This window comes from Lissotriton vulgaris, chromosome 5, assembly GCF_964263255.1.
Source record: "Lissotriton vulgaris chromosome 5, aLisVul1.2, whole genome shotgun sequence".
NCBI lineage: Eukaryota > Metazoa > Chordata > Amphibia > Caudata > Salamandridae > Lissotriton > Lissotriton vulgaris.
In genome coordinates this window covers 1,808,535,164-1,808,547,871 of record NC_141693.1, presented here as the reverse complement: position 1 = coordinate 1,808,547,871, position 12,708 = coordinate 1,808,535,164, and positions in this window count along the sequence as shown.

Below are 12,708 nucleotides of genomic sequence, written 5' to 3'. Positions count from 1 at the left end.
AGCGGCAGGACAGTGGGAGTCGGGAGCCATGCAGAAGCTGTGGTGGCACAGGAAGGTAAGTTTAATTTTATATATTTTTTTATAATTCAACGAACTCCTCCCGCCTCCCCCGTCCCATCCACCCCCAAGACGACCCAATTCCAATCCTCCCTACCCTCCCGTCATGACGGCCGTGACTTTAAGAGGCACAATAACTACTGAAAACGTATGATTTCCTAATGACAAAACGGCCGCACACTCATTAAACAGGGCACGATATCCTCAACTGCACCTTCATGTCCGGTAGTGGAAGGGTGAGTGGAGTTTCACATTTAACGTTTACAACATGCGCCAGCACTGAATATGGGGGTCCCACACAGGCAAACACGTCATGCTCTGTAACATCACAGTCTTACTTGCACATATTACAATTGGAACTCATTACATAATATGTGGAGGTAGCTGGGGCACTCACCCGCTCATTTGATGAGTAGCACGCAGTTAGGTGTTGTCGAGATATTGTTACTTAACCTCCACCTGCCAAGCATTCGGTAAAGGCCTGGGCTGGTCCCTGAAGATCGCATGGACCTACTTAAACACATGCTTGTTTCTCTCCATGCTGAAGTGGTGGCTGTAAAAAATGCTCAGCACTGGCCAGCACACATACCTCACAGGTGATACTTTGACGGCTGGTCAGAAGTTTGACACTACAATAATGCAGTTGCAAAGCTAGGCCGACTGGATGGAAGAAAGCCGGCTCAAACTCAACACGGACAAAACAGAGATCTCATCCTCGGACCCAACCCCTCGGCCTGGGACGACTCCTGGTGGCCCACCTCCATGGGCGCCGCCCCCACACCAACCAACCACGCACGCAACCTGGGAGTCATCCTCGACTCTAAACTCTCCATGACCAACCAGATCAACGCCGTCTCCTCAACCTGCTTCTACACCCTCCGCATGCTCCGCAAGATCTACAAATGGATCCCTACCGGCACACGAAAGACCGTCACAAACGCCCTCATCAGCAGTAGGCTCGACTACGCCTACGCCGGAACCCCGGCCAAACTCCTCAGCAGACTTCAGAATGCCTCCGCCCGCCTAATCCTCGACGTCCCCCGCCGAGACCACATCACCCCCCACCTGAGAAACCTGTACTGGCTCCCCATTGACAGAAGAATCACCTTCAAGCTCCTGACCCACGCACACAAGGCACTTCACAACACCGGCCCTGCCTACCTCAACGACCGATTCTCATTCTACGCACCCAACAGGAGACTCCGCTCCGCCGACCTCTCCCTGGCCGCCGTCCCACGCATCCACAAAACCACCTCCGGAGGCAGGTGTTTCTCCTACCGCGCCGCCAAGACATGGAACTCCCTCCCCCTCCACCTCCGGCAGAGAGAAGACCCTCAGACGTTCAGGAGACTACTCAAGACCTGGCTCTTCGACCACTAGCTGCACCCTCCCATCGCCTTGGGACCCTCGCGGGTATGTAGCGCGCTCTACAAATGCGCTGATTGATTGATTGATTGATTGATTGATTGATTGATTGACTAGCCACTATAATGTCCTCCCATTTAATTCCATTGCTTTCATCAGCGGCGGCAGTAGCAGCAACAGGGGGCTGTGCGCAGCCCACACCGCTCTGAGCTATGGCAGAGGACCCATGGAGGACGGGACAGAGCTGACTATGGGTGTGACAAAACAGACCGCAGCTCGGTTAGACCGCTGGGGGTAAGGCTCATCAGTACTCGTGCATCAGTCTGTTGTGCAGACTCATTGGCATAGATCCTCGCCCTCTACCCTACACCCTCTCTCTGCCCCTCGGTCACTTATTCCATTGCCTAGCTGCTATCGGTTCCTCGCATTGTTTATGGAGGAGGCTGGCAGCCGGCCCTGCTCCCTCTTAGTGCTCTCCTCGCACTCGTGAACATTTTCACACGAAGCCCCAGCTCTGATGGCACCCTCCTCCCCGTCTAAGGTGCTGAAAAAGAAGACTCCATTAACTGCAGCACCAAGATGTTATCACAGAAAAACAGTTTTTTTTACAATGTTGTATTTGTTCTTGTGTCCAGGACAATCCTACTGGCTAGTGGGTCGTTTAATAATTGTCTAACCATAGTGTGCACACGGTGGGCTTTATGGCTTGTTTGCCACACAAATGCCTAGTAAACAAGACTTTCCGTACCTCGCCATAATACAGTCTGTGCATGGCAGCACTCTGGACTTGCCAGTGCTCGCTATCTTAGTTGTACTTTTGCAGTACTGGCTGGTTTAAAAATGCCAGCAGGTGCAGGGCCAAGGGTTGCACAAACATAGGGCACTATGTTTCACAATTCACAGTGTATCCGAGTAATGTGCCCAGGATCACACATTTGTTGGTCTAAGTACGAAAAGGTGTATTAAAATTCCGGACTCCTGATTCCTCTGTGACCTGCTTCAGCCTGCTCATCCTATGTTTCTCCAGCACACCAGGATAAAGTCATCTTCGTTATTTATGTATAATACAGACTATACTGTCTTTCTCACACTGTCCTCTGCACCACACACCACTCCCTCATTTTCTTTTTTCCTTTCCTCCATCTCATCTGTCTTCTCTCGAATTCCATTTCTTCTGCTCGTCTACCTCTCACCTCAACCTCTCGTTCTCTTGTCTCTCTCACATTCTTTACCTCTCTACCCAATTCCTCTCTCCCCATCACTGCTGGCCTTCCCTTTTGCTCATTTTTTTTCCAATCCTCTCTCTATTTTTCTTGCTCTCCTGACCATTTCTCAGTTCACAAATGATTTCCCCCACTTTCTACTTTCTCCCACTCCGCTACCATCTCTAAGTATATGTTCCTCTCTCTGTCTCCATATATACGTCTATCCCCATCTCCTTGATGTCTTCCATTACTCACCCCTTCTTATTTCTCATTCTTCCTTATCGATACTCCCTTCACAATTCTTTTCCTCTTACTTTTTTTCCTCCTTTCACCCTACCTCCATCTTGCCCTCCCTCTCCACCTCTGCCCTCCTTCCGCTGGACCGCTTCCCTCCTCTGTGGAGTGCAGGCGATGGGCGCCATATGCTCTCATTGTATCCTAAGTGATATGTTTAATGTGTGTCACAGACATACAAACAAACATAGCTGGGTCACCCACACGTTTGGAAGAGTCCCACCTGAAAGATTGTTTAAAACCAAGATAACTAGCTTATTTTCTGATTAATTATACGTTTTTTATGCGAATCCCTACTCGTTATGTTGGCAGCTACCTATGTCATATGAAATCTCTTTATTGATGTCATAACTTCACTTTCACAATTGCTTTATCAACTTTCTTGCTTTCCATAATTCCTTGGAAATGCACCATTTGCCACTCTTTTCCCCAAACGTTTCTCTGCAGGGGGTAAGGAAGCCTCACGAACCCTGCTTATGGTGGTCGGGCTCGCTCACTTCCCACTGGGCACTCATCTAGCACATTTACGACTCACCATTTTCAAATGTTACCAGCCACCACTGCTAACATGCTGATGATCGTGGCTGCCCAGCAGATCAGTGAGTGTACTGGGGGCATGGCAGCAGTTTTGCCTGGTGAGGGAGCACCTTGTCGCTTCTTTCATTTGTTGGCACTGGTGACATAACAGAGAGAAAGCGGGTTCAACTTCTTCTGAATGCGTGCTACAGCTGTGCCTCGTGCATTCACACATTCTCCCATTATCTGTTGAATTGATGCCACCGAACACCCTAATTGAATGAATTAGAACTAGTTCTTCCACTACATACCTCCCGCACAAACTGTAATGAAATGTTTGTAACTATTACACAACTCTGTAATTAGGCTTCATTTTATTTCATTTGTAAATACTGCTCCTAGTTTTGTGACACAGCTAACGGCTGTCTAACCTGAATATATTTCCACACTGACTAGACATCCATGCAAACAACCCTCGTCTCGTTCTTTATATTTGTTGAGCACTCCTTTCCTTTGTGTGGGGTTTTTCTAGCTGAAATCTTCTGTTCTCTGTCTCCCTCGCTTAAAAAAAGACATTGAAACTAGAAATGCCACGCTCTATTTATTTTGTTTATTTCATTTGAAGAGTCATGAAGTACTTGGTCTGCATTCTGCAAGCATCAGTTGCGTTTTTGCACATTCCAGATGAAATTGTATTTTTTATTTATTCAAAGGCAGCTAGAGATGGTTTTGAAAGTTTTCAAACAGTACCTTACAATGGGAACATGAAAAAGCAATACATGTTCGTACAAGCAGCATCGATTCATCATACTTATTCTATCAGAGGTGTCAATTAAATGACTTATACTAACTAGAAGCGAAGACGAGCGGTGAGGGTTGATGGTAATATGATCGTGAGGTGTATGATTGCCAAGCTGCTCCACAAATATCTGATCATGATGCGGCTTCCCTGCTCATTATTTATAATGCATGGGCAGATCTTTCTGTTATTTATTTGTAGGTGGTCATACTTATAATGAATTATGCACATTTGTCACTGTGGTGAACTTAACTGTATTCATTTGTTGAGTGTTCTGTGACCTCAGAGGCAGCATGTGCTTTGTACATGAGCCAACCCCATAATGCTGCTTCCCTTTGCACCATGAAGGAGACCCCATGTGACTTATTTTTGTTTGAATATTTTGGCACTATCATGTTACTTGTCATAATTTCCTAACCCAGTGACATTCTCTTTATTAAGCTCGGGACAACAACAGGCCAAGTTGTCCTAACTGTGATGCTGACCTCTGACCTTCATGGTACCCACGGTTATCTGCAGATTGACCCAACAACTAGATGTGCAAGGAGAGGTGAACGCAGGAGTAACAAGATTCACAGACACCCGCCTTAAGAAACAGCGAAGACACTGCCTCTTGACCTGGGACTACATAGAGGCACAAAAGCTCATGTTATACAAGTGCTCTGCAGCAAGACCCAAACCCACTGAGCAATCTCAATAGCTAAGGTTTGGAGCATGTGGATGAAGACTCCTCTGAACCCAGACTTCTCTGGTGCATTGAACAAGACCCTAGGAGTTCAGCCGCTCACTTAGGTTTCTCATCTACTCCCATGGTTACCAAGAGCATTTTTCACTTCTTTGTCTGTATTGTTAGTCAGGGTCGGAACTTCACCCCGCTTGTGGATCCCACAGAATCTCTGCAGTTTTTTGATTTCTCCGCGAGCTCTGCCCAGGCCGAATTCAGTCCTATGTAGTCCACACAGAACCTTAACTCCTTCGGTCCCCCCTGGGGATTAAGATTGGGCAATCGCACCACTGGGCTGGCCCATGGACTGTCAGAAGACTCAATTACCCCCCAACTCCAGCATCTTAGCTACCTCAGCCTTGATGCTGGCTCTGACATGGTAAGACAACCTGTACCGTTTTTTTTCACATGTGGGCTGTCACCAGAGTTTTTGTGGTGCACAAACCACTGTTGATACCTGGGGTCAAAGATAACAGGCCAGCAAACTGCTCCAGCACCTGCTTGCAGTCTCTGTGCTTCTGGTCTGTCAATTTAAGAGAGAGTACAAACCCCTTCACTGACCCATCTAGTACATTGTTGTAGAGGAGGTTGGGCACTGGCTCAGTCTCTTCCTCCACTCCCTCACGTGTGATCAGTAACATGGTCATGTCTGCCCTGTCATGGTGCGGCTTCGATCTATTCACATGCAGGACACTATGAGGTTTCATGGGGGTGCCAAGGTCAACCAGGTAGGTATCCTCATCCTTCTTTTCAATGATTGAATAGAGCCCATTCCATTTGTCATGGACGATCCTAGGACCTACAGGCTCCAACACCCACACCTACTGTCCTAGAATGTCCTCAGGCACAGTTGCTTTCTGATCATGCCAGTGGTTCATGAGCTCTTGGCTGGCCTCCAGTTTCCTTTCTGTCTTGAACATGTACTCTGCCATTCAAGATTCTAGGCCCAGCACAGAGTCCAGTGCAAAAAGAACAATTGATGGACAGAATCTTGAACAATGTCAAACATTCACCTCAGTACAGAGATCTGGGCTTAAATCCATTGCTTTTTGCTCCTCTTGCCATTCCAGTTTAAACTCGACGATATGCAAATCAGTCTTGACTCTGCTCCCCATGGGACCGGTCCAGCCGTACTGCCAAGCCAGGTCCTCCCTGGACCGGATACAGTCATCTAGGACCAGTTTCGGGCTTTCACCCTTTATCAGCCAGTCCAGCTTGACTGTAGTGGCATGGAGAACACAGGACCCAGGTCTGGGCATACTCATGCCACTCCGGGTGAGAAATGCAAGAAGAACAATTGATGGACAGAATGTTGAGCAATGGCAAACATTCCCCCCTGTACAGAAATGTTGGCCTAAATCCATTGTTGCTTTGCTCCCCATGCCATTCCAGTTTAATCCCAGTTATATGTAAATCAGTATTGACTCTGCTCCCATGGGAGTGATCCAAGCCGAACAGCCAGGACAGGTCCTCCCTTAACCGGAAACAAGCATCCTGGGACTAGTTTTCGGGTTTCACCCTAATCAGCCAGCACATAGTCCAGCACATTGTCCTCTGCTTCTTTGAGAGGCTTCTCCAAAGACTGAGCAGGCATAATGGCTCCCACACAGGGTGTCCAAACAACAGCTCAAAGACACTGAAACCAACCCTTTTTTGTGGATCCTCCCTGTAGGCAAACAGTAGGCATGGGAGAAGAACATCCCATCTCCTCTTTAGTGTGTCAGACAACCCATTGATCATGCCCTTCAGGGTCTTATTGATCCTCTCCAGTAGTACATTAGTCTGGGGGTGATATGAGGAGGTGAAATTGTATTTAACACCACATTCCCCCCACATCACTTTCAAATAGCTGGACAGGGGGTTTGTGCCCCCTATCTGAAACAACTTCTTTTGGAAAACCCACTCTGGTGAACATACCAAGTAGTGCCGTAGCCACTGCAGGAGCAGCTATTGTCCTGAGAAGTATTGCCTTAGGGTACCATGTTGCATGGTCCACTACCTCAAAGATATACTGATTCCCTAATACAGTAGGTGAGTCCAGGGGACCAACAACGTCCATCTCTACCCTCTAAAAGGCGTCCCAACCACTGGCAGTGGTATCAAGGAAGCCTGTGGCTTGTGCCCTGCCTTGCCACTGACCTGACAGGTGACATAGGAGCTGCAAAACTCATTAACTTCTCAGACATATGGGGCCAGTAGAAATGGTTCACCAACTAGTTCCAAGCCTTAGTCTGTTTCTTATATCCTACCAAGGGGATAACATGACCCAAGATCAGGATGAACTCTCTGTACTTTAGGGGCACCACCAACCTCCTTGTAGCCCCTTCCTTGAGTTTTCTGACCACAGTATAAAACAGCCCATGTTCACAGTAGATTCTGTGAAATCCACTGTCATCCCCTTCCTCTTGTTTGGTGGCAAGCAAATCTGACAGCTCCGGCATGTTTTTAAATGTACTCACAAAGATTAGGAAGGAGGTATTTGCACAGCTGTAGGTGATCTAAGTTACAACAGGTAACGATGTGTGGCGTGCAACCAGGGGTGAACGCTGTCTGAACCGGTCAGCGTATATTCAAAGACTAATACAAGGCTACCCCCGATGAGAGGTAGACTCCCCAGTGCACTGCTTGAAAATGACACAGAGGTCTAAAGATTTGAAGCACACTTCAAATGTAAGTTCAATCCACAAGGTTCAATGATTCTTCATCTTTTAATGCATATACATTATGCTCCATGTATAAGTCATCATGATCCAAACATTAGTAATATATATCATCAAAAAATTATAATCCGATATTCAATGCTCCCAATGCATTTCGGGCTGAAACGTAGCCCTTCCTCAGGGGATAGCTCTACAAACAAAGGAAATACCATCATAAGGTCTAGTTCAAGCGTCCCATGAGAATTATTAAATGTACAAAAATATTAGGTTATCAAAATGTATCAGAAACAAGCATTCAAGTAAAACACGAGGTGTAGTTACCTAGAAGAACCAAACTTCCCACAGTGCGTGTACCAGGTAAGAAAACGTGTAGAGAATAAAAAGAAAAGAAAACAATCCACGTGAAAGAATTAAAGTGCTTGTAATGCATTCGTGACAATGGTGCAACAACGCGGCAAGAAACCGCCAGAACCCCAGACTCCCAGCTAGCGTATGATCAAATGCGTGTACAGAACGTGTAAAGATCCCGTTACAGTGAAAGTCAAACGGAGCGAAGGTACACCCCAGGTTGTATGGCGAGCGGTTCAGAGAAAACGGACCGTAACTGTACACCAGACAAGGTAGAAAACAGTCCCCACAAGAGGTACTTACAGGGAACGCTGTCAGCGCAATCACACATTCAACATCGGTGACCAAGATACAAACGAGCCAAGTGTAGAACCGGTTTAAACAACACTGGTGAAGATAGAAGATGGACAGTGAGGCGTCCAACTGTGGGCGCCATCTTAGAGTGGTAAACAACACATGACAACACTCAAAAGAAAACCCTTGCAATGAACATCAACAAAACCGAAGACAGAAAGAAGTAGAGAATAAACACAAGCTAAAAGCAGAGTAAAACGAAGGTAACAGACAGAAGGAAAAGCAACAAGATAATAAACTCAGAGTGACACACAAAAGCGCACATCAAGATAATTCAGAGATAACACAGAAATTCCATGCGATCATTGAGCCCGTGCGGCTGCATGGTCGCCATGTACCGGATCCAAAAGTTCTCCCTCTTCAGTAAAGTTTTTTTGTTGTCATGTGTCACTGGTACTTGTTCCAGAATTTGATATTTCAACTGGGCAACTGTATGATTATGATCCAGAAAGTGCGCGGCAACAGTAGATTTTATATTGCCAGTCCTTATGTTACTCTTGTGTTCCAACAAGCGTGTCCTGACTTTCCGTTCAGTGTGTCCAATGTAACACTTGCCACAAGGACACTTCAGTAGATAAATGACGTTCGCAGAGTTGCACGTGGCATTAACACGCAGTTTAATAGGGTAACCCTTCATGGGGTGGTTCACAATGTTCCCCAATATGCAATTGTGACAGTTACTGCAGTTATAACAAGGACGAAGGCCCTTGTAGGTCACTGGTTGACATTCAGATTTGGGTTTGCATAGCATCTCTTTCAAGTTTCTTCCCCTTGTGTATGCAAACAAAGGCTGTTGTGCGAATGCTCCCTGAAAGTCAGGCTCCAGGCTCAGTAGTGTCCAGTGTTTAGAAATGATGTTTTTGAATTGTTTACTCAATACGGTGTACTTGGATACTACTACCATCCGGGTGTTTTCAGTTCTGGTACGAACCTGTAGTAGTTCATCACGAGTCATGTTCCTACAACGGGTGACAGCCTTTTGAAGAGTTTGTGTCGGGTAGCCACGAGCCTTGAACCTCTCAACCATATTGTTCATTTCAAGTTGACAGGTCTCATCAGATGTAACGATGCGTTTGACGCGCATCAACTGGGAAAGAGGTAAGTTCTGTTTCAACCCAAATCGATGAAAACTTTGGTTGTGTAACATTGAGTTACGATCAGTAGGTTTTCGGAAAATGGTGGTGGTCACTGTGCCTGCATGTCTTTCTACCTTCACATCAAGGAAATGAATGCTTGATCTATCAAAGCTCCAGGTGAACTGTATGCGATCGTTGATTTGATTCCATGTATTCAGGAAATCCAAGAGAGCTTGTTCTGTGCCAGACCATAACATAAAAATATCGTCAATGAATCTTAAATAAAGTTTCCCACAATTGATCCAGGCAGTCTGATTCAATATATGAGATTCCTCAAAAGATTTCATAAAGTGATTAGCGTACGACGGCGCTGTACAATTGCCCATGGCCGTCCCGCAGAGCTGATGAAACCATTTATCAGATACTGTGAAGTAACTATGGTACAGGGTGAAGACCAATAGTTCCATCAACAGTACCTGCAAATCCGAGTCAAGATTAGAATGGGAAAGTTCATGTTCAACAGCCATTAAACCCAAGTCGTGAGGTATCGAGGTGTATAGCGAACATACGTCCACCGTACACAGTATCAGATCTTGATCTTCTAGCATGCCAACGGCTTGTTGTAGCTTGATCAAAAAGTCAGTTGTGTCTTTGACATGAGATCTTGTGTTCAACACGAAAAGGCTGGAGATATTTATCTAGAAACTTCCCAGTATTCTCGTGAATGCTCCCTCTGGTTGAGACGATAGGTCTCATGGGTGGCCTGGTGGGATGCTTGTGCACTTTAGGCAACATGTATAACACAGGTGGTTTCGGGTTGATGGGTGTCAAATAACGCCTTGCTCTGTCGTTGATGGTGCCATTATCAAATGCCTGACCGATGATTTTCACAAGGATTGAAGCAAACTCATTGGTCGGATCAAAAGGTAAGGGAGCATATGTGTTGAGGTCAGAGGTATGTATTTCAATTTGTTCCGCATAGTAAGTCGCATCCATGATCACCAGGGCACCGCCCTTGTCAGCAGTTTGGCAAACTAACGAGGAGTTGTTAGCAATCTTCTGTATGATGTTTTTTTCAGATTTAGTTAAGTTCTCACGTTTCACCTTGGATTGAAAGGGCAGTTTCGCAATGTCACTTTTCACTAAATTTTCAAACGTGTCTATTATTTTGTGACTCACGGGAGCGATGAAGGTACTGTGGGGACGTAGTCCTCTCAACATGTCATCATCTCGTGAAGGGGTAGTAATTACATTTTGAAAATAGCGTCTCAAACGTACATTGCGTAGAAGTTTAAAGATGCTCACTTCAAGTTCCAAAGTGTTGGTTCTGGTAGTGGGAACGAAAGATTGCCCTTTTTGTAATACACAAACTTCTTCCTCATTCAGCTGGGTGGATGAAATGTTAATAACCAGATTCTCGTGCTCACTCATTTGCGTCGGTTGCCCCTCTTTGCTTTGACCTGTTCTTTTTCGGCCTCTGCGGGTTTTGCCCCGCCTGGGTCGCTGGTTTGATCCTGATCCTGTTCTAAAAAATGAACCGCAGAGCTTGAAGTGCCAGGTTGCTGTGCTTGTTGTTCAGTAGTAGGCTTAGGGGTTTTACGTGTTGTTGTGTCACCATCAGATGACGAAGTTTAATTCTCAGAGTAAGGATTATAAGGGCGATTCGGGCGTCGGCCGGCGTACACTTCTGCCCAAGTGTACACCTCGCCGAGTTTATAATCTATGGTGTCCCTCTTGTACTTCCGGAATTTCCGTTCCTGTGTCTCCCGAGTGTGCTTGTCAAGTTGGGCATTCACGTCCTCCAACATCTTAGTCAGCTCAGCCGGATCCATAGCATTATCCAGCTCAGTACGTACAGCTTTGATTTCTTGTGCCAGGTCTTCCAGTGTTTTGGACAGTTCCTCCACTATAAGCAGAATCAAGTCCAACGAGCATTTGTTGAGGATCGCAAACCACCTCTCAACAAATCTCATGTTGTTTTTGCATAGTAAGGGTTTGAGGGGGACCCGTAAGCCCCTAGGGATCCGTTGGGCGCGATGGTACCGCACGAGGGTACATGCGTGTAATTTTTGGTTAGATTCCTTCTTTAGTAAGTAGAGCAATTGTTTGATGTTACTCTCCGCGCTCCTAGAGCTGGTGGCCGCGGCAACATCCTCCTGAATCATGCCATAGATTTTATCGGCATCCCCCGCCGTGAAAGCGAAGGTGTCGGCCTTGAGTTCAGTCATGTTTGACACCAAATCATAATTCATTTTTCAAGTTCGAGTAGCGTGCCAAATCCTCAGGGACAGAAAGGTAGTGGACTCACAAAGATTAGGAAGGAGGTATTTGCACAGCTGTAGGTGATCTAAGTTACAACAGGTAACGATGTGTGGCGTGCAACCAGGGGTGAACGCTGTCTGAACCGGTCAGCGTATATTCAAAGACTAATACAAGGCTACCCCCGATGAGAGGTAGACTCCCCAGTGCACTGCTTGAAAATGACACAGAAGTCTAAAGATTTGAAGCACACTTCAAATGTAAGTTCAATCCACAAGGTTCAATGATTCTTCATCTTTTAATGCATATACATTATGCTCCATGTATAAGTCATCATGATCCAAACATTGGTAATATATATCATCAACAAATTATAATCCGATATTCAATGCTCCCAATGCATTTCGGGCTGAAACGTAGCCCTTCCTCAGGGGATAGCTCTACAAACAAAGGAAATACCATCATAAGGTCTAGTTCAAGGATTTGCAGGTACTGTTGATGGAACTATTGGTCTTCACCCTGTACCATAGTTACTTCACAGTATCTGATAAATGGTTTCATCAGCTCTGCGGGACGGCCATGGGCAATTGTACAGCGCCGTCGTACGCTAATACCTTTATGAAATCTTTTGAGGAATCTCATATATTGAATCAGACTGCCTGAATCAATTGTGGGAAACTTTATTTAAGATTCATTGACGATATTTTTATGTTATGGTCTGGCACAGAACAAGCTCTCTTGGATTTCCTGAATACATGGAATCAAATCAACGACCGCATACAGTTCACCTGGAGCTTTGATAGATCAAGCATTCATTTCCTTGATGTGAAGGTAGAAAGACATGCAGGCACAGTGACCACCACCATTTTCCGAAAACCTACTGATCGTAACTCAATGTTACACTACCAAAGTTTTCATCGATTTGGGTTGAAACAGAACTTACCTCTTTCCCAGTTGATGCGCGTCAAACGCATCGTTACATCTGATGAGACCTGTCAACTTGAAATGAACAATATGGTTGAGAGGTTCAAGGCTAGTGGCTACCCGCCAC